The 26922-nt window shown below is 36.8% G+C and overlaps 2 long non-coding RNA genes across 2 annotated transcripts in view; one reads left to right on the forward strand and one right to left on the reverse strand.

Moving 5' to 3' along the window:
- Window positions 1-1059: 1059 nt before the first annotated feature.
- LOC144280997 (uncharacterized) lies at window positions 1060-5741 on the forward strand. The gene is made up of 2 exons (XR_013349468.1): window positions 1060-1673; window positions 5400-5741. It is a non-coding gene; the product is annotated as an uncharacterized LOC144280997 (long non-coding RNA).
- Window positions 5742-17557: 11816 nt separating this feature from the next.
- The window catches only part of LOC144324679 (uncharacterized), a 61716-nt gene continuing 52351 nt past the window's right edge, over window positions 17558-26922 (reverse strand). Inside the window, exon 3 of the long non-coding RNA XR_013390106.1 lies at window positions 17558-19044. This is a non-coding gene — a long non-coding RNA (uncharacterized LOC144324679). The remainder of the gene's footprint in view (window positions 19045-26922) is intronic.

The raw sequence follows: 26922 nt of genomic DNA on the forward strand, positions 1-26922 counted from the left end.
TGAATGATCCATTGCTTCTTACATCTGGGTAAACCATTTAGAGAACCTGCTAAAATTATTCATGAAACCAGTCTTTTTTTTTTTTTCTTTTTTTTTAATGATAGTCACAGAGAGAGAAAGAGAGAGAGGCAGAGACACAGGCAGAGGGAGAAGCAGGCTCCATGCACCGGGAGCCCGACATGGGATTTGATCCCGGGTCTCCAGGATCGCGCCCTGGGTCGAAGGCAGGCGCCAAACCGCTGCGCCACCCAGGGATCCCCATGAAACCAGTCTTATACCAAAGTCTTATCAAATGTAAGAGCATTTAAAAACTTGTGAGTCCTGTTCAATATTAGTTCCATGTTACTAAAAGGAGCACATTAATTTCTAAGAATATTCTTCCATTTGATCCTGACATTACTTAATTAGGAATCTTTTGCATAGATGAAGGCCTTATATTCTACTTCACCTCCATATTTGGGTTTCACTGTACACAAACTTAGCTTCTATGTTTAGGGCAGCTAAATATTCGCCATAAGATTATCTCTGTCGATCAGAATTTAATTTCTCCAGACATTAAGAAAATCATGGCTTTCACCATGAATACTTATGAAGGTTCTGTTCTCAGGCCTTCTGGGTATCACCCTCCAAAACCCTTGAGAGATCAAGGAAAGGTGAGCTCAAAGAGGAAAATTAGAATGTAAATCACACAAAAGCCTAAGGGGTCCTTCACTGAGAGGAAAAAAAAAAATGACTAACAAATTATCATGTCCATAAGTTCTGAAAAATTAAAAAGTTAACAAATAATGAAAATATTGTACATATGTTTTATATTGTGTTGCATCTTATTTCTATGGCTCTGAGTGTGAAGCAACTTTAGGATACTATCTTCAATAAAAGTACATTTTGCCGATGAAAGCACTAATAACATATGTATTTAAAAAGCAACATTTCATAAGAAACATGTGGTTCCATTAGGAGTAGCACATTCTTTGAGTCCTTTATGTTTTACAGCAGGATTCTGAAATGCCTTTATGATTGTGGGGCTGTTTCCTTTCCTGCTTGTAGTTTCACCAAATAAGGCTTCACTGTCTCATAATTATTACTCAGAGGTCTGATGGACTCACATGGACTTTGTTGGATTCTAACACACAAATAAGAATCTCATTTTAAAGTCGTCAATAAATCCAAATACAAAATTTTGCATTGTACACTAGAAAAATACCTTTTTACAAAAGAATACAAAAGAGACAAAGGTTGCTAGGCAACCACCAGGCACAAGCTTTAGCTTTCAAGGTAACAAAGAGACTACTGTACTTCCACCACCTGAAGGTCCTTGCTCAAAGCAACAAAGGAAAACTGACAGTAAGGAGTTGGAACATAACCCAGAACCACCGCCATTCTCCAAAATCATATTGGAACATGTTTTATTGATTTTAATATGTTGACTTAACAACATAAGTAAAAGAAACATTATTTGGATTGTATCCAACTTTAAAAATTCAACTGGCATCTGCTGCATGACTCTGGCCCTTATCTTCTGTGCACTCTAAAAGATATCCTACACACAAGCTTGTCTTTAAACGAGGTCAAGAGTAGGGAAAAACACCTCTGAAGGAACTCTGCCATTGGTGGCTTCAACCTGGTCTTTTCTCTTCAGTGTACTCCAGACTCCCAAACGTCTAATATCTGAGGTTGGTTTTATAAGTTTAAACTGCTTCAATAATCTAGTAATATCTTGGTGAGAATGAATCCAAGTATTAGGTGTCCTATAATGTTTGTGCCACTTGAAAGAGCCTAAAGAGGAACTCTCAAAGGGTTGAATTTCAGACAGAGCAGCTCCTGAGTGAGAACAGCTCACCAGACCACCACCCATTACTCTGTGACAAGCCTAGTGCTGAAGGCTAAAGGATTGCAATCCTTTTGACCTATGGTGCAGAAGAGTACATAGTATGGAGGCAAGCTGCCGGCCTTCAGTCCTGGCTCTACACTTACAAGCCTTATGGCCTTAGACAAGATGCTTATTCCCTCATTTGCAAAAAGGTGAGAAAGACATTACCTATCATCCAGCAGTCAAGTATTAACTGAAATAACATATGCAAAACCCTTTATGTAATTGCTGATATGTGATATGTGCACAAGAGTTTATATTTTTGTTTATATGTTTAATATTTTATTTAAATTCAATTTGTCAAAATATAGTATAACACCCAGTGCTCATCCCACCAAGTGCCCTCCTTGGTGCCCTCACTCAGTCACCCCATCCTCCCACCCTCCTCCCCTTCTGCAACCCTTTGTTTCCCGTAGTTAGGAGTAACATGGTTTGTCTTCCTCTCTAATTTTTCCACACCCAGTTTCCCTCCTTTCTCTCATAGTTCCTTTCACTATTTCTTATATTCCACATATGAATGAAACCATAGGATAACTGTCTTTCTCAGACTGACTTATTTCATTCAGCATAGTACCCTCCAGTTCCAACCACGTCAAAGAAAATAGAATTTATATTATTGATATTACTTAATGTCAATGCCTTCAATATTATGAAGGTCAATAGTAAATGCTGCTCCATCTCACTGATTTAACAAAATACTCTCTGGGTACTTTAACTAAATATCCACTGTCAGAATATTTTGTTCCATCATATAGCATAATATCAGAATGAATGATGTGGGGCAAGAACACAGAAGTGGCACTAGATGGATGTGATTAAAGAACATTAAACATACACCTGTCCCTTTCATCATCCTGCATCATCTGAGGCCATGATATTATGGCAGTGGTGATACAGATAAATGGTCCCCAAAAGAGGATGGGGACCTCTATATAGATCTTAGTCTTGAGTTCCTTGCATTTATATGAATCGGGCTACATGGAATTCTGTACACTTAGGTCACCATAGAATTTCAGATCTTTGGGCTACTATCTAAAGGAAGAATACCCGTAAAACCATAAGGAAATTTCCATTTACAGAAAATCAAGAACTACACTGGAGCTGGCTCGGCCACTTATACGTCATTAAGTCCACCTAGTGCTGCCTTCTGTGCCCTCTGGCCTAATTCAAGCTGCTTTCTTGTGTACTGACAGCTTCTGTTTCCTGACGTTAGCTTCCATATGCTTCACGATGGCCTCACTGGTCCCTCCTTCACAATGACTTTCACTCTCATCCATAGATAAGGACGATGCACGTTGTGTTACTTACTCAAAATCCCAAAACAGAGATTCTAGCTGATAGCAAAAAGGTGAAAAGGGCTGTAACAGACAAATACTGCAATATGCTCCCCCAGAGCCTCTTTGGAAATACAGGGATTTCTCCCCTAGCCACTGGGAGTGCTGCTGCCAGACAGTCCCCAACTGTCAGCCCTCACAGGAACTGCCTCAGCTGCCCCACCCAGGGCAGTGTCCCCTTCCTGGGCAGCTGGGACTTATGAATAGAGAGGATAGTGGCTTAGTCCTCTTGTCCCAACTTCGAACATTTCTGAAGATTCATTCTAGCTTCAAAACTTTCTACAGGAGCACCTGGGTGGCCTCAGTGGTTGAGTATCTGCCTTTGGCTCAGGTCATGATCCCAGGGTCCTGGGATCAAGTGTCACATCAGGCTTCTTACAGGGAACCTGCTTCTTCCTCTGCCTGTGTCTCTGCCTCTCATTGTCTCTCGTGAATAAATAAATAAAATCTTCAAAAACAAAAAAAAACAAAAAAAACCCTTTACGGTATCTGCTAAGCCCTGCACTGAGACTGTAGCACCATTCAACTGCTCCCTCTGCCCACTCTTGCTTGCTTCCTTCCCCTGTCCTCCTCCCCTGCCCCTTGTTGATCTTGAGAGCTCTCTTGGAGAACATTCTTACCCACTGATCTCCACCTCAGAGTGCTTTGTGGGAAACCAGGCAGTGACAGGAGCATAACTCAGACTTTGCACACACCATATCTTCAAGCCAAGCCATATAGGTTGTCACCAGCCAGCCAAAATACTGTTTGCCCTAGATTAAGCACTCATTCCTGATCCAGTAAGCTGTGACCCAAAGGCCAGGAAGATAAGGTTGTGTGGTAGAAAACACCACTTTCAGAGCAGCAGAAACTCTGGGCTAAGTGGAAGGTTTGACAGCTCTTACATTCTCTTATCAATCCCAGGCTGGATGCATAGGTTTGTCCTGTTCTTCCCAAAATCCACAGAATTCAGTCTGATTTCTTTTTTCTTTATAGTTATCACTGCTTCCTCTGCCTCCTGGAGATCCCTGCCTATGCAAGAATGTCTGGAATGAAAACATCTCCACTTTACTGCTATCTAAAAACATTCCCTTTTGAGTTGGAGGGGTTTCCTGCGAATCCTGACAGGAAAACAGAAAGGAGATATGTGAAACAGCAAACATAATTAATACATTAAGAAGAGTTGTTAAAGAGATTTTTAGAAATTCAAGCTTGTGTTATTGCACTAATTAAGGACACTCCGTGATACTTCTTATAAAATTTTAAAAATCCCTTCCTCCTCACATTAGTAATGACTATATCTTTGTTAAGAAAAAAGACTTATTCATTTTGTTTAAAATTATGTGTGCTCGTTATAAAAATTAAAGTAACATGACAAAGAAAAAAATTGTCCAAAGTCCTACTGCCCATAAATAACCATAATTAACATTATGTGAGAATATTATTCTAGTTGTCTATCTATTCATATATCCAGAAAAATAGATTAACTTTCATTAAAATGGAATTACAATATGCATGCTATTTCAAACTTAAAGTTTCATTTTTAATTTTATCTAACCAAAAAAAATGAAAATGAGGTAAAACTGAAATAATAAAGTATGAAATAAATAATAACTGAAATAAATAATAAAATAAATAAATAAATAACTGAAATAATAAAGTATGAAATGCTTCATACTTTTTGGGAATAAGTATTCCCAAAAAGATCACTCTTAGGCCAAAAGATTATGAGGGGCACCTGGGTGGTTCAGCCAGTTAAGTATCTGTCTTTGGCTCAGGTCATGATCCCAGGGTCTTAGGATTGAGCCCCGCATCACTGGGTTCCCGGCTCTAGGGAAATTTAGCTTCTCCCTCTCCCTCTGCCTGCCACTCCCCCTGCTTGTGTTCTGGTGTAGTCAAATAAATAAATAAATAAAATCTTTTTTAAAAAAGTGATTATGAAAGCTTTAAGCTGAAATAATTTCAACTACATATTTCAACTTTAGATGCTTCCAATGGAACCATGTCCTGCCATAAAAAGAGGAGGGCTGAAGCAGACCACATTACCTTCTCTCTCCCTCCTCATTTCCTGATTCAGATTATATCACCATATTATCACGTGTGGCAAAAACTGCTGCTTCTTCCCCAATCTCTATTTCTCCCTCTTTTCAATTATAAGTTTGAGTTGAGCACAAGACATCCCTGCTAAAGACAACATTTCTCTTCCTCCTTTACAGGCAGTTGTGACCATCTGACAAAATTCTGGGCAAGAAAATACTGGAGAAGTAATGTATGCAACTTCTACGCCATGCCTTTGACGGAGAAGGAGCAGGCCCTTGCCTAGATCCCTTTCCCATCTCTCCACAGGCTAGAATACAGACATGACGCTGATGGCTGGAACTTTTATGTGAGAATATGAAATGAAAGCCACATGCTGATGACGGGCAGAACAATAAAGCAGTAGAAGCCTGGGTCCCAATACCCTCAGCCTCCAAACCAGCCCCAGACTATCTACCCAGGCTTTTACTTGAGGATGAAATACATTTCTACTTCATTAAAGCCAATTCGTTTTTTAGGTTTCTTTTTATAGCATCCTAACTGCATTCTAGCTAATATCTCAACTAATCCATCAATAGACTATACATTTATTGTCTACTCTAAAACCATAATTCCCAGAGTTAGTTTTTCTTAGTTCCATATTCAAAGCCATTCAAAGTTCACAGCAAGTCCCTTTTACCAGGATATCTCCATTCCTGAATCCTGGGAGCTCTCTTTCTCTCTTTGTTTTTATTTGGTTTGTCAGTAGTACATTAGTTTCCTATTGCTACTATAACAAATTACCATACATGAAAACAAACACGAAATCCCAACACGAACTTATCTTGCAGTCCTCTATGTCATAAGTGCAAAACAGATCTCACTGGGCTAAAGTCAAGGTGTTGGCAGGGCTATGTTCCCTTTGAAGGCTCCAGGAGAGAATCTGTCTCGTTGCCTTTTCCAGCCTCTAAAGACTGTTTGCATTCCTTAGTTCATGGCCCCTCTTCCATCCTCAGAGCCTACAATATAGTTCTTCAAATATCTCTCTGATCCTGACCTTCTTGCTTCCCTCTCTTCCTTATAAGAAAAGTTGTGCTCACATTGGGACCATTAGTAATCCAAAAAGGTTCCTCCTCTCAAGATCCCTAACTTAACTGCATCTACAAAATCCCTTTGGGGACTTTGAGGATTAGGACATGGACATCTGGGGAGAAGGTACATCATTTTGCCTTCCACATATGGTTTTGTTTTATACTCTTTCTTTTATCTGACCAAGTGGTTTTTATCTAGAAAGGGTTCATGAGTGCTTCATTGCCTAAAGTATATGCTACATTATTGAGAATGTATCTTTCCTTTCTACTTGAAAAAATTTGTTTGAAAGTTTTATTAGATCACCACTTTTTCCAACATGGTATTTATTTCTATAGTAAAAACTTGAAGGCAGCATGTCATTTTTCTCTTTGTATGTGATATTCTTTTTCTGACTCAATGCCTTAAGAATTCTCTCTTCATCCATGAAGTTCAACCTAATCAGGCTATGACTAGATGTTGATTGCTTTTTATTATTTTTGCTAGGATACAATAACCTTGTCCAATTTACTCCTTCAGTTCTTTATTTCACAGAAATTTTCTTTTCTTATATCAATTTCTGAATACATTTTTAGTTCCATTTGTGAAATTATTATATACCAGGGTCATCAGCAATCTTTGCATTGGATTGATTGCCTTTGTCTCTCTTTCACATCTATTACTTTATATTTAATTACTTAAACATCTTATTCTTTTTTATCTGCATTCATTATGGCTATGTCAAGCCTTTTGTCTACATCAGTATTTTCATTTTCACCTATGCTAGTCTGTTCCCTGATACTTTATTATTTCTGTGATGTCTTAGTTTGGTCCTCAATCTGTTTTATTTGCTCTAGAGCCACCTCGCTATATTATCTATTATCTCTTCCCTGAGATGTCACATGTCTGTCATTTTTGCTACATTGCAAGTAACAGAGAGAATTTGTGGGAATTTCTTTTGTTCTGGGTCATTTCCCAGACTGGAATCATAGTTTCTTTTCTGTTTTTGTTCATGTCTGCTTTTATTGTTGCCAAAGTATGGAAGTATGTCTTCACAATTGCACTGTCATTTCTTCTCATGCTTTTCATACTTGATCTGAGCTGCTTTATCCCAATACTTTTTCTGAGATGTAATGTGGATGATTGTTTGCTTTCTCCTCTCAGCTACAATTTGAAGGCTGAATATCTCATATTCAATCATAGACTGAGTCACAGCAGGTGGGGATGAGTTAAAAAGATGGCAAATACCACAAAATCATGGAATAAAGAATTTTAGTTAATAATTATCTACACACTTCTATAATGCTTTTTTCCTTACATTTTGGCCAAAATTTTTCATTTACCCCTTAATATGACCACAATTTTGTAAAAATCACTTTTTTTGGAGAGGCTAGAAAGATAATCTAGTCTCTGCTAACATATTCATCAAAATTTGCATCTATTATGGATAGTTTTATTATGGAGAATTTCTTTTATCTTCACAACTCATACTTCATAATATATAAATTTGGGGAAATATTATCAAATTGGAGATTCTCTATCAAAGAGAAAAATTTTTTCCAACTTCTGGCTTCAGTTCCAAATTTTTCATACCTTGTTTCTCCAGTAGCACTCACATATTTCCAGTGAGTGCCAGATGCCAGGGATACTTTCATATCATTACTCAGTCTCTGGCTTTGCAGTTGCTTAAAGTGACTCCAGTTGGACTTGCAAAGCACAAGGTAGAAGTATTTCTGGAGGCAATTTATATGCTGGTCCAGCTAACAATAACTTAATATTCATGAATAGAATTGCAAATCTCTTAAATATATCTCACTAATTTAATATAGCTATATCCCCAGCTCAACTTACCCTTAGTTAATTCACAAAAAATACCACTGGCCACTCTATTGTCACCCAACACAAGGAGAAGTCATAATAGAAAAAAAATAGCTCTTAACTGACTACAGTCAAAATAATTTTCTTTTGCAAATTTTACAAAAACACAAGAAATGTGAGAATAGTATGCTAGAGCCCTCCTGTATCATTTCAAAGAATTTATACAGATGAGAGACTCTGAATCTTAAGCTTTATTATATTCAATGTATATGTATCTTTAAATGAATGGATATCTTCAGGTTTTAGACAGTCTCTTCAATTCATGTGAAAACCTGGATCCTTCCCTTCTTCGTGTTTCTTCCACTTACTCTTCTCTCCTCATTCCAATACTTCCCATCAGACAAAGGAAAAGATAAATCCACTCAGTTGTCTTCTTTCATATTTAAAGGTAATAGACATCGCTGCTGTAATGTGATTATATGTTCCTGATAAACTTTATTTTCTGTAAAATTATGCACTAAAAATTGGAGAGTTTATGGGGAAAAATACATTTGGAACACTTCACTCAAAACCTGTGCAACTTTGTTAACACAAAAATACTAGCCACAGTTAAATATCCTACTGGCATTTGTTAAGCGACAATTCTTCTTGGATCCTTTACTTTTTTTACACAGCCCATGCTTCCTAAGCAAAGATCAGGGATAAACTTTTGTTTAGGGATGATTGCATAGCAAATCTAAAAGAAAGAACATCTCCTTCCCCAAAGATATTCCACAGTAGTAAAGTCTCTTTCTCTTCCCTAAGGACACATGCTTGTGTTACAAGGATAAGAGTAATAGCTTTCCAGAAAAGAGGACAGGCAGGTCATTAGCAACCCTGATAAAATCTCAAAGTCTCCTAAATTTGGGATTTGTTTCCTGTGATGAAAACCCACTATATGTATAGGCAGTATCCAGCCTTCATTTGCATCTCCCTATGGGAAATGGGGTTGGGAAATTAATGCAAGATGCTACTCCAACTATTTTCACTGAGTAATAAACCATCTGTGTCTCTGACCTAAGGGTTTAATGTTCTTCTGTATATGTGTGTGTGTGTCTTATGTATACATAAGACACACACACACATACATACATGCATCCTGCGGCAAGCTAACTTGCTAGCCTCCAAGTAGGATAAAACCTTAGATCCTTCACAGTTTTTGGTTTAAAAGCATTTGCATCCAACATCATAATTGTTCCTTAAATCTTGGGAATTTCTCTTAGCCTTTAAGATCTGAGTCCTTAAGATACCAATTTCATCAAAATTTAAAATTTGATCCAGGTTATAGCCTTTTGCAATAATCCATTTTAACACAGAAAATAACATCCTTATAGCTTCTTCTTCATCTGAAGAATCTACTACAGATTTAACAAAGGCCTTCATGTTTAGGAAATGCAGTTCTTGAAGCCACTAACCTCACTACTATTTGTACTCAAAGAAGACACATTTGTAAGATATGAAACTTTTTTATAGGGTTTTTATGTATCACCTAGGTTTCCTCTTTAAATGTGAAAAAGTCTGCCCCTGATCATTTCAAACAATTAATAGGATGGGGGAGGGAACCCAAAACTTTTTTCATCATTCTATGCTAACAAATTCACATTGAAAAAAACATGTCTTATAAAAGAGAACACACATTAGGAAAAATTCTCAGGGTCTACTTTTGTTTTGTTGTTTTGTTTTAACCTACTGGTTTAACCTAAGGGGCATCAGGTCTAGTTTATGAGCTACACCCTACTGCTTCCGAGCATTCTTCCATCTTTTTTAGCCACCACTTCTCATATTATTACTTTGCTCTCCTTTCCTTGTTTGGTTCCTACTTGGTTTGGGGTGGGGGGGGACTGGTGGAGGAGGAGGTGATAGTATTTGTTTGATGTAATTCGCTGATGCTTCAAAAATAAGTTTTGGGGATGCCTGGGTGGCTCAGCGGTTAAGTGTCTGCCTTCGGCCCAAGGCGTGATACTGAAGTCCCGGGATCGGGTCCCACATGGGGCTCCCTGCGTGAAATTCGCTGATGCTTCAAAAATAAGTTTTGGGGATGCCTGGGTGGCTCAGCAGTTAAGCGTCTGCCTTCGGCCCAAGGCGTGATACTGAAGTCCCGGGATCGGGTCCCACATGGGGCTCCCTGCGTGGAGCCTGCTTCTTTCTCTGCCGTCTCTGCCTCTCTTTCTGTATGTCTCTCGTGAATAAATAAATTAAATTTTTAAAAAAGACAAAATTTTTTGTACTAGGCATGACACAGCATAGTGCAACATGAATAACAAGCTAACAAGTAAGACACCTCTCTTGTAGTCTAGTTTTCTGCCAAGAAATAACTAGATAGTCTTAAGAACACTATGTTCAGAAGTCCATCTGGAGTATAAGGGAATGGATTTAAAAATCTTTTTGTGTGTGTGGTAAGAACACTTAACATGAGATCTACCCCCCTAGGCCATTTTTAAGTGTACAACACAGTATTGTGGACTACAGGTACAATGTTAAATATCTCCTAAGTTTCTTACAGTTTACAAAGTCTGTAATTCACAGAAAAATGATGTGTATATATATATTTCCTGTTCCTCCCAATAAGAACCAAGAAAAACCCTGGACATTATAAAACAAATATAAGAAGGCTCTGAAAGGTGAAAAGAAGTAGGCAAATCTCATGATCTGAGGAACAATTTGGTAGTGAGCATCTTGAGTTTTCTCCTTTTAGCCACACAGACTGGGTACTGAGAAGCCAGCAACTCAGAAATGCCAAAGGGAACAAACAAAAAATAGCCCCAAAAGATCAGAAGAGAAGCAGTCTACCAAACATAACTTTTAGACAATAACTATTCTACAGTAACCACACACACACACACACACACACACACACACTCACACACACGACCTGTGGCCCCACCCCCATCATGCCAGCAAAGTCTGAGTGGCAGTCTAGACTTCTGCCCTCAAAAGGATGGAACAAAGCCAATACTCAATATTCTTCCAGGGTGGTATCAAAAAAGGCAAAAAAAGGCACAGTAGGAAAGTGTGATGTAGAACCTCAGGTGTAATGAGAACCTCTCCCATGGTGTCAGGGAAGCCTAGACTTTCATCACCACTTGGAAATAATAAAGTATCCCTCTCCTTCCCCAGTGAGGTAGTGTCAGACTGGGCCTAGTGGGGGGTCAAGAGTTTCTTCACTGCACAATGGTAAGGAAACCATATCCCCAAAGTCCCATTGTGTCAGTGGGAAGCAGTAGTAAGGCAACCCTCCTCCTCCCAGCCAGGGAGATAAAAGTAGAGACCTATTAAGGAGCTGGAACTCCTATCCCACCCAGCAGTGATGAAGAGTCCCCCATCTCAGGTGTCAACAGAGGTTAAGTGAGGAAGCTAGACTTCTACTCTTTCCTGGCAGTAATGAGATGGTGTCCTCTACCCCCTTCCCTACCAGAGCAATATCAGAGAAGTCAGCTAAAATAGAAAGTTTAAATAATTTCCAGAGTCTTACATGATATAACCCAAAATATCTAGGTTACAATAAAAAATCATACATCATAACAAGAACCAGCAAGATGTCAAACTTAATTTAAAAACACAACCAACAAATGGCAACCCCAAGATGACAGGAGTGTTAAAATTATCTGACAAAGATTTTAGAGCAGCTTTCTTAAAAATACCTCAACAAGCAATTATAAGAAATTACTTGAAAAAATATTTCAAATATAAAGTCTCGCAAAGGATTGGGAGATATACAAAAGAAATGATTGGAAATTTTAAAACTGAAAAATTCAATAACCAGAAGAAAAAAATCAATGAGTTGGACTCAACAGCAGGAGGACAGAGGAAAGAATCAGTGAGCTTAAAGTCAAACAATAGAAATTACCCAATCTAAACAAAAGAGAAAATATAGACTAAACCAAAATAAATAAACAGAGCATAGGGACCCTTGGGACTTTAAAAAAATCTAATATTCTAATATTCGTGTCATCAGAGTAGAAGGAAAGGAGAAAGAGGATGGAACTGAAAAGTATTTACAGAAATAATGAATAAAAACTCCCCAAACGATAGAAACCTACATATTCAAGAAGAGCTGAGTGACCCACAAACAGAATATATGAAAAGAAATCCACACAAAGACACATCATAGTCAAACTTCTGAAAATTAAAATAAGTTTTGAAAACAATGAGAGAAGAGTAACACTGTATCTATGAAGGAAAAACCATTCAAATTACAGCAAATATCTCACCAGGGAAAGAAAGACACATTTTTCAAGAGCTAAAAGAAAAGAATCTTACAGAATTACCCAGAATCTTACATCAAACAAAAATATCCCTCAGGTATGTTGGAGAAATCAAGGCATTCTCAGATGAAAAAAAGCTAAGAGGATCTGTTGGAAGCAGGTTTACCATAAAAGAATGATTAAAAATCTCTAAACAGAAAGGAAACAATTGAAGAAGAAACCTGAAACATCAGGAAAAAAGAAAAGGATATGGTAAGCAAAAACATGGATTAAAACAACAGAATTCCTTACCCCTCTTGACTTTTCTAAGTTATGTTAGATGAATGAAGCAAAAATTACAATACTGATGTGGTTCTAAATGTATGTAGCAGAAATATTTTAGACAATTATATCATAAATGGGAAGAGTGTAGGGACATAAAAAGGATTAAGGTGTTTATGTTTTACTCAAGCCAACAAAATGCTGACACGAGTAATCTGTGATAAATGTTTTATATATATATATATATATATATATATATATATATATATATATAGTCTAGTCTATACATATATATATAGTAATCCCTATAGCAATTACTAAAAAAGCTACACAAGGTGATTACACTCAAAAAACTATAGAGAAATCAAGTGTTAATTCTTTTTTTTTTTTTTTCAAGTGGTAATTCTAAAAATACATCCAAGTAACCCACAGGAATTCAGGAAAAAGAAAATAGAGAAACAAAAAAGAGAAAAAGCAAACAAAATAAAAAACAAAATAACAGACTTAAGCCCTAACATATGAATAATTAGATTTAATTTCTCTAAATACAGCAAGTAAAAGAGATGGGCAAATTGCATTAAAAAAAACATGACTCAGAGGCACCTGGGTGACTCAGTCGGTTAAGCATCTGCCTTCAGCTCAGGTCATGATCTCAGGGTCCTGGGATCAGGCCCCACGTTGAGCTCCCTGCTGAGCAGGGGAGCCTCGCTTCTCCCTCTCCCTTTGCTCCTCTCTCCAACTCATGTTCTCTCTAGCTCTCTCTGCTTTCTCAATAAATAAATAAAAAATGTTTTTAAAAAAATCACGACCCAACTATATGCTGTTTATAAGAAATGTGCATCAAATATAATGACCTGGGCAAGCTGAAAATTGAAAGTATGGAAAAAGATATATTATGCAAACATTAATCAAAAGAAAGCAGAATGACTATATTAATATCAAATAACAGGGACACCTGGGTGGCTCAGCAGTTGAGCATCTATCTACCTTTGGCTCAGGGCATGATCCTGGAGTCCCAGGATTGAGTTCCAGATCAGGTTTCCTGCATGGAGCCTGCTTCCCCCTCTGCCTATATCTCTGCCTCTCTCTTTCTGTGTCTCTTATGAATAAATAAAATATTTTAAAAATATATCATATAACATAGACTTCAGAACAAAGAAAATTACCAGAGACAGAGAGGGATATCCTTATGATGATAAATGGGTCAATGCTGCAAGAGAACATAGCAATTCTAAATATGTATGTGCCAAACCACAGAACTGCAAAATATTTGTAGCAAAACCGATAAAGTGAAAGGAAGAACAGACAATTCTACATTTCTAGAGACTCCAACACCCATCTCTCAAAAATCAATAGAACCACTATCTAGAAATTTAGCAAGGATACAGAAGTCAAACACAACATCAGCCAACAGGATCTAATCAACATTGATAGAATACTCTACCTAACAACAGAATACACATTCTTTTCAAGAACCCACAGAACATATAACAAGATACACCATATTATGGTATTCTGAGCCACCTCTTCCTTGTGTCAACATTCCCCCTCAACTCACAGAAAAGCCACCTACCATCAACCAATCTCTCTTCATTCCAATTTGGTGATGTACAATATATTATAGCTCTAGGACATTCTAGTCACCAGATCCCATCAGAGTAGGGAAGAAGAAAAGGTAAAGGGGATTCAAATATCCCCCAGAGATACAAGCACATTCACTCCAGAACTCCATAGCTTGTTCAGGAAATAAGTAAGATAAAATGGAATTTGGAATCCAAACCTTGTAAATGGCACAGACCACAGTCATTGGAATTGTACAGCCCTAGCAGAGGAGGGCTTACTCAGGATACTTTCCAAGACTGGGAAAGATTAAGCATAAAAAAAAAAAATCACATGACTGGTGTTTTAATTAGATTTAGCCATTGAATTCCACTATAATGCCTGCACCTACCTCCAAAAAAAAGGGTAAATGACTCTTTCAAATGTGCATTAATTCTAGGATACCATTTAGAAAATTACCTCATGCAGTGTACTAAGTGGCACCCAAATTGCCCAGAAGAGTTATTGTATTTCCCCAAAGTGAGCAATTGACTCTTTTCTAACCAGTTGTATCAAGTCCAATTAGAAGCAGAATATAACTTCCTAGATATTTAAAATGGAATAGGCCAGTATTACAAAAGCCAACTGAGTAATTTATAGGAATTTTTTAATATACAGTTAATATTCCATTAAGATAAGTTAAACTGCCATTTGGAGAATAATTTTCTTTATATATAAAGATAGAACCCACACTTTATCACTCCCATAAGGCCGTGTGTGTGTGTGTGTGTGTGTGTGTGTGTGTGTTGGTATCTGACTTAGACAGAAATGTATCATTTTCACATTGTTGTGCTGAATTATTCTTTTTTCTTATTTTTTCTTGAAAGGTTTTTGTTTTCTCCATATCACCTATATACTATGACATCATGGAGCAAGTACATCAGCACATTCTTTTCTTGTTATATAAATTACTGGACAGGAAAAATATTCATAGAGCTCTCTTGGGAGACAAATGTGAATCATAAAATCAAGTTTTCTCCATGAGTCTACCTAACGCACAATATGAATTTGTGAAAAATGCATCCCACTGGGAGTTAGGTAACAAAAATGTGGGCACTCAGTTTAACCTCTGAAGTCCTCAGTTTCTCCTTACAGAATGTGAGTGTTGAGATCTGTCTTCTGCCTCTTGAGGAAGCTGCAAAGTTCAAATTGGTTCATATGCATGAAAGTCTGTTGGCTCCCTTAGGACAGGAAGAAAACAATGAGAATTTGTAGTTGTATTCTTTAAGGTAAATCAAAGAAAGTCTTTTAAATTTTAATTAGTTTCCTTAAACCCCTGTGGATAAGTCTCTTTTGCCCATTTCACAAGTTAGAATTCAGGCACTGGGAAGTTAAATGGTTTGCCCCAATCATATAACCCCCTGGAATTAGAGCAAAGAATTCCTTGCATCTACTGATGTGAGAAAGCAACACAGAAGCATCCGTGGGCCTTGTGCGCCGAATCATGGTACAGGAGCTTTAATGTGTGGTTGAGCTCTGTGGCTCTGCTGCAGGGTACCAGAAAGATTCTTTTTAATTTTTATTTTTGACAGACTGGGGATTTTTCATTTGGGAAAAAAGGGGGAGAGAGAAACTGAACAGCAGGATCAAAATCATAATCCCTGTTTTTAATGGAAATGTGAACTCAAGATTTTACCTTTGCTGGCCCCAGCTTGAAATCATGCCCCTGAGGGAAGTCTGCCTTCCTTACAACCAGCTGGCACAGTGTGCTTTGTTTTAAGCAGCTCAACTCAAATATGTTTCCCTTTTTATGCTCTCCCTAATAAAGCATTGTACAAAAGATACTGATACTGGAATGAAGTGTGCCTACTTCCTAGTTGAATGATTAAAAACTGGCTAACTGGAACTGTAAGAAGGAAAAGAAATGCAGGTCTCCCTTCTGCATTTTCGGATTCTTGTTTACAGTGGGCATAACTCCAGTTAAGTCACTACTAAGGAGTGAAATTGGGTGCATTCTTTGGCTTCTTTGCTGTTCTCTATGCTGCCTCTAGTTTGTACGAGCTACAGGCCTTTGCACAGTTAGATGGTATAAAAAGAGAGAAATTGACACAAGCAATAAAACAACAGTGGCCCTCAAACCATTTCTCTCTTGCTTTATGGGAGTTGTTTGTTTGTTTGTTTGTTTGAGGGTTTTTTTTTTTTTTTTTTGGTAGGTTGCTTTTATTTCTGATGTTTATTCTCGTTTTTATTTTCTGCTCCTCAGCAAAGCAAGGGAGGAAAACTGATAAAAGGACTAACTTCGAGAAGCTTCAGAAAAGGCCACAAAATATTCTTTTATATAACTTGCTACTTTTTAAACCTGAGCACTGAGAAGTAGAGGATTAGGAATTGAGACAGAGAAAGGGGAAAACTAGAAGGATCTCTCCTCAACTTCCTTCTTTGCACTACAGTATGGAAATATGTAACAAGTTGCAATTCCAGCCAGTAATACATGTTGTTAGGGCCTTAATTTTGAAAGAAGAAGGCCACTTATCTGGTTATAACCACTCTGGATCTCATCACTAAGAACTCAACAAATTAATCTGGACCCGAGGAGTTGCATAAAGATGTGAGACTTTATGAAGGCAGGACTTTTGAGACTGCCAAGATGTAATGTGAAATAGTTATTGCAAGGTCAGGCTCTGTATCATCTCAGATCTTTATCGTCAAATATTTACATCTTAGATCTTTCCTCTACAAATTGCACATTGAGCAAATTCCCTACCCTATCAAACCTTTGTCTTCATAGCAACATTCTTTCTAACAACTCAAATGTGGAAACAATCCAAAAGTTCATCAGTTAATGAATGGATAAGCAGAATACACTGCATCCCTACAGTGGAATGCTATTCAGGCCACAAAAAGGAAAAAAGAGCATTGATACTTGCTACAGAGTGGATGAACCTTAAAAACATCATGTTAAGTGAAAGAAGCAGTCAAAAAAGGCTACATATGATATGATTCCATTTATATGAAATGTCCACAATGGGTAAATTCATAGAGACAGCAGATTAGTGGTTTCAGGGGTCTAATGAGAGTGAAGAACAAAGAGTGACTGCTAATGTGTACTGGGTTTCTTTTATGGGTAATGAAAACATCCTGAAATATGATTGTGGTGATGATTGTATAGCCTGGAGAACATACCAAAAGTTATAGAATCACATACCTTAAAAAGGTGAATTTTATGGTATGTGAATTATATTGCAGTTGTTGGGGGGGGGGGGACAGATTAATAATAGTTTCTTTCTCATCAGATTGTTAACAATTAAATAATGCAAGTAATGCACATTAACACAGTGACTAGCACATAGTAAGTGCTAAATTAATGTTAATTATTGACAAGAACTTGATTCAACTCACCACTCATAGTTAACATACAATGAACTATAAGAAGCATGCAATGGGTTCTCATCTGACCTCTAGGGTTTCCCCCATGTGATGGAGTGATTGACCCTAAGCAGTGTAGCTAAAGGAATAGCTCTGATCCAGTCTGCATTCTCTTCTGAGAATCCCGTGCTTATGTTGCCCTAAAGTAGGATGACCAGATTTAGCAGCTAAAAATACAGGAAACCCAGTTAAAGCTGAATTTCAGACAAACTAGACATTTTTTCTTATTATAATTATGTTCCAAATGTTTCATAGGACATACTATTACTTAAAAATTATGCAACATTTAAGATATATACTTCTACTAAAAAAAATTTTGTTGCTTACCTAAAATTCAAATTTAGCTGGGCATCTGGAAATCCTACTACCCATGAGGTCTACACTAGGTTGGAAGGCTTCATCTGACATTACAGACCTTATTATGAAGTCTTACCAAGCTCAAAGACCATCCACAGGGTACTGCACATTTATTTATAGATTTCTACCATGACACCACTACCATATACCTTACAAAATCATGGCCTCACTCTGGAAGTCTAATAGCTCTCCCACCTCTAGGTTGTCTACACCAGAGTTTTTGCTCTCAATACAAACATTGTTCCCCAAGAAATCAGCATTTGTCCACACCATGGCAATAAATGAGGCAAATTAAACTCTTCTAGTTGGAAATGTTATTCCTGATAGGAATGGAACAGTTGCATTTGCACAGATCTTTTCTGGGTAATAACCATCTCCCTTCTCCAGCAATAACTGAGGCCAGAACTTAATATCCAATATCTGTGGTTTACACAAAAAAACACAAATACACACAAAAAATAAGGTGTGAGTGCAAAAACATATGTGGTCATTGTCAAGTATAACTTCAATCATTAGGTATGGTTAAAATGTCAGTTGCCAAAACCAAATCTGTAGGTCTTTAAGAATATGATGAATGTTACACATGCAATCATATAAATATAATGACTCTATCTGGAATTTAACTTTTAAAAGCAGTTCATTACTATTCAATTTGGAATTTTCTTATTCTTTTAGAAATTTTATTCTACCTGGAGGTTTCTCACACTTTCAGCAAATGTTTCAACATGGTGTACCTCGGAGACTGGTGAGAATGTGAATTTTATTTATACTAGGTGACCATCCCAGTCAATCATGGATTACTTGTCATAAATTATATTAGTTTTTTTTAACCTAGAAAGTATTGCCAACAGGACTGGCTACCAAAATGAAAACGCACTTTCATTGTGTTCAAAAGTCATGAAGAATAGTGAGAGCAGACCATTAAAGCAAATACAGGTGGCCTTGTACAACCTTACAAGTTGTGTGCCCATGAAGCTGGCCCTGATGACAGGTATCACAATGGCTAAACTGAGTCAACATTTTGAGGGCAAAGTTATGTGTATGTCTCTTCCTCCAAACCAAGGATTGAAATCATCTGATAAATTGTTTCTTTCTTGATCTCATTTGACAGTTTTATCAAATCCAGAGGACCCTAAAAAAAAAAAAAAAAAAAAAAAAAAAAAAAGGTTGGGACAAGAAATGGGTTACCCCCTAGAGTAAGGAGCAGAGTGGGTGCAGGACAGGAGTAAGAGGAAGACTTTTGTTGTGTGTACTTTGGTATCTTATATATTTTGAATGGTGTGATGTAAATGTCTTACCCAGCCAAAAATGAGTAAATAAATTTTAAAGAGAGCTTTGGAGTCTCTGATCAAACCCAGCTGAATAAGCCACATATATTTTGAATATACACAGGCACCATCATTTGTGTGTTTTTATAATTTTCTATTTTTATATCTTTTATGCATCAAAGGAAAGATATTTCTTAAGGCAATTATGAAATATTCTAGGATGTCTTTAATAGAATTGATTGAATAAGGTAAAATAAGGTAGACTGAATAAGGTAAAATTGTTTCTGCACACCACAAAGTGCTTCACTTTCTAATGTACCGTATATTATCAGTTTGAGATCATTGTGAATTATGTGACAGGATATGGTTCTCGCTTTGTTTTGGCAGTTCAAGGTCCAATTCAAGCTCAAAGCTAGTAACTGGGAGACCTTTGGGCCACATTTCTGTGTTCTAAAGCTTTCCCTTAGATTTCAACTCTTATCTTACTCAGTTAGGATTTATTTTTCATGATTCCATTTTCATATATCTTTATATTTTCTTCTTTTACTCCATGATTCTTTTAAACCACAAGAAATACTTTATGGAATGAAGTAAATAATTCTCAGCATTTATCCCACAAAGCAATGATGAATGTAGAAGAATTGAATCAAAAGGTTTTGCACTATTTTTTATAGTATCATCTGTCCCTGCTTGTATGTTAAAGAATAGCTCACTAGACAGAGAGGCAGAATAGTGAGTTAAGAACAAAACCATATATTTATCGGAAAACCAACTGTTGTGTAAACTTAGAAACAAAATCCAAACCAAGCTATGTGTTAACAATCAGATAAAAGTTAATAGTGAGGCATAAACTTCCAACCTTCTAATAGCACAACTATCAGACTTGGCCCTGATTTAGATTAGAGCTAACAACTGGCAATATTATCAGTATTACCTATAAATCATACCTGCACTACGTATTGTCTACTCATATCACTATTGGTAATTGTAAAAAAAATCAGGAACAACCTAAATAATGAAGCATGAGGAAACAGATAAGTTATCTATCTAAAACACAGAATATTATATAGCCACCAAAAAAGAATGCTTTGAAAAAGCCTAATGGCATGATAACTACAGTTAACACTGCTATTTGACATATTTGAAAGTTGCAGAGAGTAAAGCCAGAAGTTCTCATCACAATGAAAAAAAAAAAAACATTTTTTTCTTTTTTTTTTTTGTTTTTGTATCTATATGATGTGATACATATTAACCTGTTCTGGTAATCATTTTACAATATATGTAAATCAAATCATTATGCCATACACCTTAAACTTTTAAAACATTTTTAAATTAAATTCAATTTAATTAGCATATAATGTATTATTAATTTCAAAGGTAGAATTTAGTGATTCATCCTTTCATATGTAAACCCAGGCCTCATTACATCAAGTGCCCTCCTTAATGTCCATTACTCAATTATCCCTTGGCACCACCCTTCTCCCCTCCAGCAAATCTCAGTTTGTTTCTTAGAGTTAAGAGTCTCCTATAGTTGTCTCTCTCTCTGTTTTTTTATCTTATTTTATTTTCCATTCCCTTCCCCTATGACCCTCTGTCTTGTTTTTTTTTTTTTCACTGTCTTGTTTCCTAAAGTCCACATGAGTGAAATCATATGGTATTTGTCTTTCTTTGATTCACTTATTTTGCTTAACATAATACCCTCTAGTTCCATCTATGTCATTGCAAATGGCAACATTTCACTCTTTTTGATGGCTATATATATATATATATATATATACATATATATATATATGCCACACCTTTATCTCTTTGTCTTTTGATGGGCATTTGTGTTCTTTCCATAGTTTAGCTACTGTATCTTTGGATCCAGGAGTGCAATTGCGGGGTTGTAGGGTAGCTCTATTTTCAACTTCTTGAGGAATCTCCATACTGTTTTCCAGAGTGGCTGCATCAGTTTGCATTCTCACCAACAGTGGAAGAGGGTTCCCCTTCCTCTGCATCCTTGCCAACATCTGTCATTTCCTGAGTTGCTCATTTTAGCCATTCTGACCAGTGTGAGGTGGAATCTCATTGTGGTTTTGATTTGTATTTCTCTGATGCCGAGTGATGTTGAGCATCTTTTCATGTGTCTGTTGGCCATTTTTATGTCTTCTTTGGAGAAATATCTATTCATATCTTCTGTCCATTTCTTTTTTTTTTAGATTTTATTTATTTATTCACAATAGACATAGAGAGAGAGAGACAGAGACACAAGCAGAGGGAGAAGCAGGCTCCATGCAGGGAGCCCCCCGCGGGACTCGATGCCGGGACTTCAGGATCACGCCCTGGGCCAAAGGCAGGTGCTAAACTGCTGAGCCACCCAGGGATCCCCTTTCTGTCCATTTCTTGACTGGAATTTGGGCTTTGGGGTATTGAGTTTGATGAGTTCTTTAAAGATTTAGGATACTAGCCCTTTATCGGATAAGGCATTTGCAAATATCTTCTCCCATTCTGTAAGTTGCCTTTTGGTTTTTTGGTTTTGTTTACTGTTTCCTTTGCTTTACAGAAGCTTTTTATCTTGATTACGTCCCATGCATTCATTTTTGCTTTTGTTGCCCTGTCCTTTGAAGATGTGTCTACCAAGAAGCTGCTGTGGCTGAAGTCAGAGATGTTGCTGCCTTTTTTTTCCTCTGGGATTTTGATGGATTCCTGTCTCACATTTAGGCCTTTCATCCATTTTTAGTTTACTTTTGTGTATGGTGTAAGAAAGTGGTCCAGTTTCATTCTTCTGCATGTGGCTATACAATTTCCCCAATACCATTTGTCAAAGAGACTGTCTTCTTTCCACTTGATATTCTTTCCTGCTTTGTTGAAGATTAGCTGACCACAGAGTTGAAGGTCCACTTCTGGGTTCTCTATTCTGTTCCATTGATCTAAGTGTCTGTTTTTGTGCCAGTACCATAATGCTTTGACTATTACAGCTTTGTAATATAAAATACTTGGCTTGAAATCCAAAGTTGTGATGCCTCCAGCTTTGGTTTTCTTTTTCAACTTTCCTTTGGGTATTCGGGGTCTTCTCTGGTTTCATACAAATTTTAGGATTGTTTGTTTCAGCTCTGCTAAAAAATGCTGATGTTATTTTGATAGGGATTGCATTGAAAATGTAGATTGCTTTGGGTAATACAGACATCTTAACAATATTTGTTCTTCAATCTATGGGCATGGAATGTTTTTCCTTTTCTTTGTGTCTTCCTCAATTTCTTTCATAAGTGTTCTTCAGTTTTCTGAGTACAGATTCTTCACCTTTGGTTAGGTTTATTACTAATTCATTCTGTAAGGCCTTCATTGCCTTCATCCCAAAAAGCAAAGACCTCATCAAAAAGGAAGATTACAGACCAATATCCCTGATGAACATGGATGCAAAAATTTTCAGAAGATACTACCTAATAGGATCCAACGGTACATTACAAACATTCACTACAACCAAGTGGAATTTTTTCCTAAATTGCAAGGGTGGTTCAACAACTGCAAATCAATCAATGTGATATACTACATTAATAAAAGTAAAGACAAGAACCATATGATCCTCTCTATAGATGCAGGAAAAGAATTTGACAAAATACACATTCTTTCTTGACCAAAACTCTGCAGTGTAAGGGATAGAGGGAACATACTTCAATACCGTAAAAGCCATATGCAAAAAACCCATAGGGAATATCATTCTCAATGGGGAAAAACTGAAACTTTTTCCAAAAGGTCAAGAACATGACAGGGATGTACACCCTCACCACTGTTGCACAACATAGAACTAGAAGTCCTTGCCTTAGCAATCAGACAACAAAAAGAAATAAAAGGCATCTAAATTGGCAAAAAAAAAATAAGTCAAACTTTCAGTCTTCACAGATGACATGATAATATATGTAGAAAATCCAAAAGACTCCACCCAAAAATTGCTAGAACTGATACAAGAATTCAGCAAAGTCACAGGATATTAAGTCAATGCACAGAAGTCAGTTGCATTTCTATACACGAACAATAAGGCAGAAGAAAGAGAAATCAGGGAATTGATCCTATTATAATTGTACCCAAAACCATTAGATACATACACTTTAAACTTATACAGTGCTGTAAGTCGATTATATCTCAATAAAGCCAAAAAATACAAAAAAAAAAATACAACATGATAAAAATTTCTGATACAATATTGAGTAAGCAGACTATAATTTTGTTAAATTTATCCAAGAAGAGGGGTTAGGGAGGAAAATAGGTACGTGTGTTTACACACATGGTCAGAATGAAAGTAAGAATATTTTCCTTATAATAATTTCTTATAGTTTCAAATGCTTTTGCAATAAATATATATTGTTTTATTTTTTTAAAAAAGCATAGTTATTTTTAAAGGCAAATCAAGATTTTCCACAACCAAATGCAAGCTGGTACAGCCACTGTGGAATAGAGTATGAGAGTTCCTCATAAATTTAAAAATAGAACTGCTCTATGATCCAGTAATCACACTACTGGGTATTCATACAAAAAATTCAAAAACACTAAATGAAAGGGATACACACACCCCTATGTTCATTGCAGCATTATTTACAGTAGCCAAATTACAGAAGCAACCCAAGTACCCATAAACAGATGCATGGGTCATTATATGTATACATACATATAATGGAATGCTATTCAGCCATAAAAAAGAATGAATTCTTGCCATTTGCAACAATATGGATGGAGGTAGGGAGTATAATGCTAAGTGATATAAGTCAGTCAGAGAAAGACAAATACCATATGATCTCACTCATATGTGGAATTTAAGAAACAAAACAAATGAGCAAAGACAAAAGAGAGAGAGAGAGAAAAAAAAAAGAAAGAAACCAAGAAACAGACTCTTAACTATCAAGAACAAACTAATGGTTACCAGAAGGGAGGTGGATGGGGGGGGGGGGGGATGATGAAACAAGTAATGAAAATTAAGAGTATATTAATCTTGATGAGCACTCAGTAATATATACAACTATTGAATCACTATATTGTACATCTAAAATTAATACAACACTGTAGGTTAACTATACTGGAATTAAAATTAAAAACTTAATTTAAAAAAAAAAGATTGTGTACAACCAAACTCTTGAATTTAGCAAGTACGCCAATATGTAGGCATCCTTCCTGAATTACGGCTCCATTCAGGTCCCCCAAGGGAGAAATGGTAACTAAACTCCTAGTTCTCAATAACGAAATTCATAAACAGAAGATATGCCTCAGAAATCTATAGAAATACAACATCCAAATTAATTAAGGCAACATATATGGAATCAGTTCTTAAAATCAGCAATGTAGGAGAATAGCAGGCACATTTAAAAATGAGAAAATAAACCAAATTGAGCCTGTAATTATTGTCAGTTATGTAAGCCCATATATAGGCCTTTAGAAGAAAAGAGAAATAGTGAATAAGGACATATTTTACAAACCAAGGCCCTTGATAGTCTTTTTTGTCCCAAGATTCCATGTGGAAAAAAGATAAAGATTTGTTTCCACATCTTGCATTACACAGGTAACACTACCAGCAACTTGTCACTTCCATGAACAAACATATTGAAAGTTTGACCTGGATTCCCAGACACTAATGAACAAGAGCCTCAATGATACAAAGGCAACAAACACGAGTTTACAGACTTTTTTTCATCCCTTCACTTCTGTGGAAATAACATTTTTTTTTTTTTTTGCTCAGAATTTCAAACCCCTGGTCACACCTCCAAAACAAATAAGTCAGTAATATTGCATACATGCTATCTGCCCAACAATGTGATGGATACAGCTGGTAGTTTAATGCAAATATAAGGTGGGGAGAAGTATCATTACCAAGTGTCTGCCATGTGCTAGACAGAAGGTTGGGGTCTGGAATCTAAGCTCTGATAGCCTCTTCTAGCACTTTAGGAAATAAAATTCTCCTAGAAATGTGGTTTGGGGTGTGAAAGAGTAGCTTTCAGGGCCTTGGAGGCAACATGCAGTTTTCTCTGAGGTCTTTTCCTACTTCTTTTAAAAACAAGCTCTCACTCTAAAAACAAGAGAAAATGAAGCTGCTGTGATTGTAGGCTTGAATATAAATGATTTCTGCCTCAGGAAAAAAAAATAAAAACTTTCCAGAATATTTAGTTCCTAAGTATTACTTTGAATGAGGGAATAAATAAATGAATTTATGAACAAATGAATGAATGAACAAACACATGAAGAATTTTGAGAATGTGTTCTCCGGGAGGGTTAGGACACTTGTAATTCATTCAAGGGGCAGATAGCATGGGAGAAAGTAAAAGATGCAAAGTACAGGTGCAAAGAAAGGCTGAAGGTTAGTACATGGCTATGCTTCTCATCCCCCAATGCCCCACAACCCATGACCTCCAGGCTGGCAAGTTCAAGACTCAAGAAATGATAGGCAAGAGGATATGTTTAAAACTGGGAATTTGCCTGGAGCCATCTTTGACCAGAGATCAATAATAAGAACATCAACCACCACCACCACCACAATAATAATAACAGCAGGAATAGTAGTACAAATAGTAACAATAGGTAACTTTTTAAACTTATTGCCATGTGCCAAGTACTGAGCTAAGCTCTTTGCATAAAATATCTCAAGCAAGTGTCACCATAATCCAATTAAAAGGTAGTATTAGGGCAGCCCAGGTGGCTCAGCAGTTTAGCACCACCTTTAGCCCAGGGCCTGATCCTGGAGACCTGGGATAGAGCCCCACATCGGGGTCCCTGCATGGAGCCTGTTTCTCCCTCTGCCTGTGTCTCTGCCTCTCTCTCTCTCTCCCTCTCTCTCTCTCTTTCTCTCATAAATAAAATCTTTAAAAAAAAAAAAAAAGAATGTTTAAAAAAATAAAAGGTAGTATTATTAGCTCCATGTTACAGATTAGAACTCTGGCTTAGAGAAGGTAAGTGAATTTGTCCAAAGCCACATAGCTAGTCCTATGCTACACATATGGTAATTAATTATAGGGTATCTAAACTGTATTTGACACTTTATAAGGAGTTGAATTAGATCAATGTTTCCCAGCCCAGCTGAACATTAGCACCAACCTAACAGCCTCCACATTTGGATGTCTACTCGTTGATTTCCTCCATGTCAAGTTAAATTATTTCAGATGACTCTGGGTCCTGATCTGGATGCTGAGGCAGGAATACTCCTTGAGGAGTCAGCTTGGTCCTTGGATGCACAAACACACTGCTTAAGTAACAGACCAGTATGCAAGACTTCCTCTCATTTGAATATTAACTGGCAGCCCAGTTAATACCCAAACTGCCCATTTCTCTGTTTAGAGATCTCAGAAATGTAAAATTATAATGTTTACTTCTTAAAATTACCTAATACTTAAATTGAAAAATGGACAAGGGAAATGCCACCAGCAATTTGAATAAAAAGACTGCAGCGTAATAGAAAGTTTCTTCTAAGAAAAACAAACTAATTCATAGACTGTGAAAGTTAAATCATCTGGCACAATGGTTCTCAATGCTGGATGCACAGTAAAATCACGTGGAGAAGTTATTAAATAATGTTAATAATAATGCCAGATCCATCCCGCAGTGTCTGATTTAACTGATCTAGGGTAGCTCCTGGGAATTGGTGTTTTTAAAAGCTTCAGTCATGGTGAAGAAGCACTGATTCAACCCAGCCCTTCATTACCTATAAAATGATTTGCCATTTAGCAGGCCATGACCACAAAACATCTCTCTAGTATCCTTGGAATCTACATTGAACCAGGACT

This window comes from Canis aureus, chromosome 12, assembly GCF_053574225.1.
Source record: "Canis aureus isolate CA01 chromosome 12, VMU_Caureus_v.1.0, whole genome shotgun sequence".
Lineage (NCBI taxonomy): Eukaryota > Metazoa > Chordata > Mammalia > Carnivora > Canidae > Canis > Canis aureus.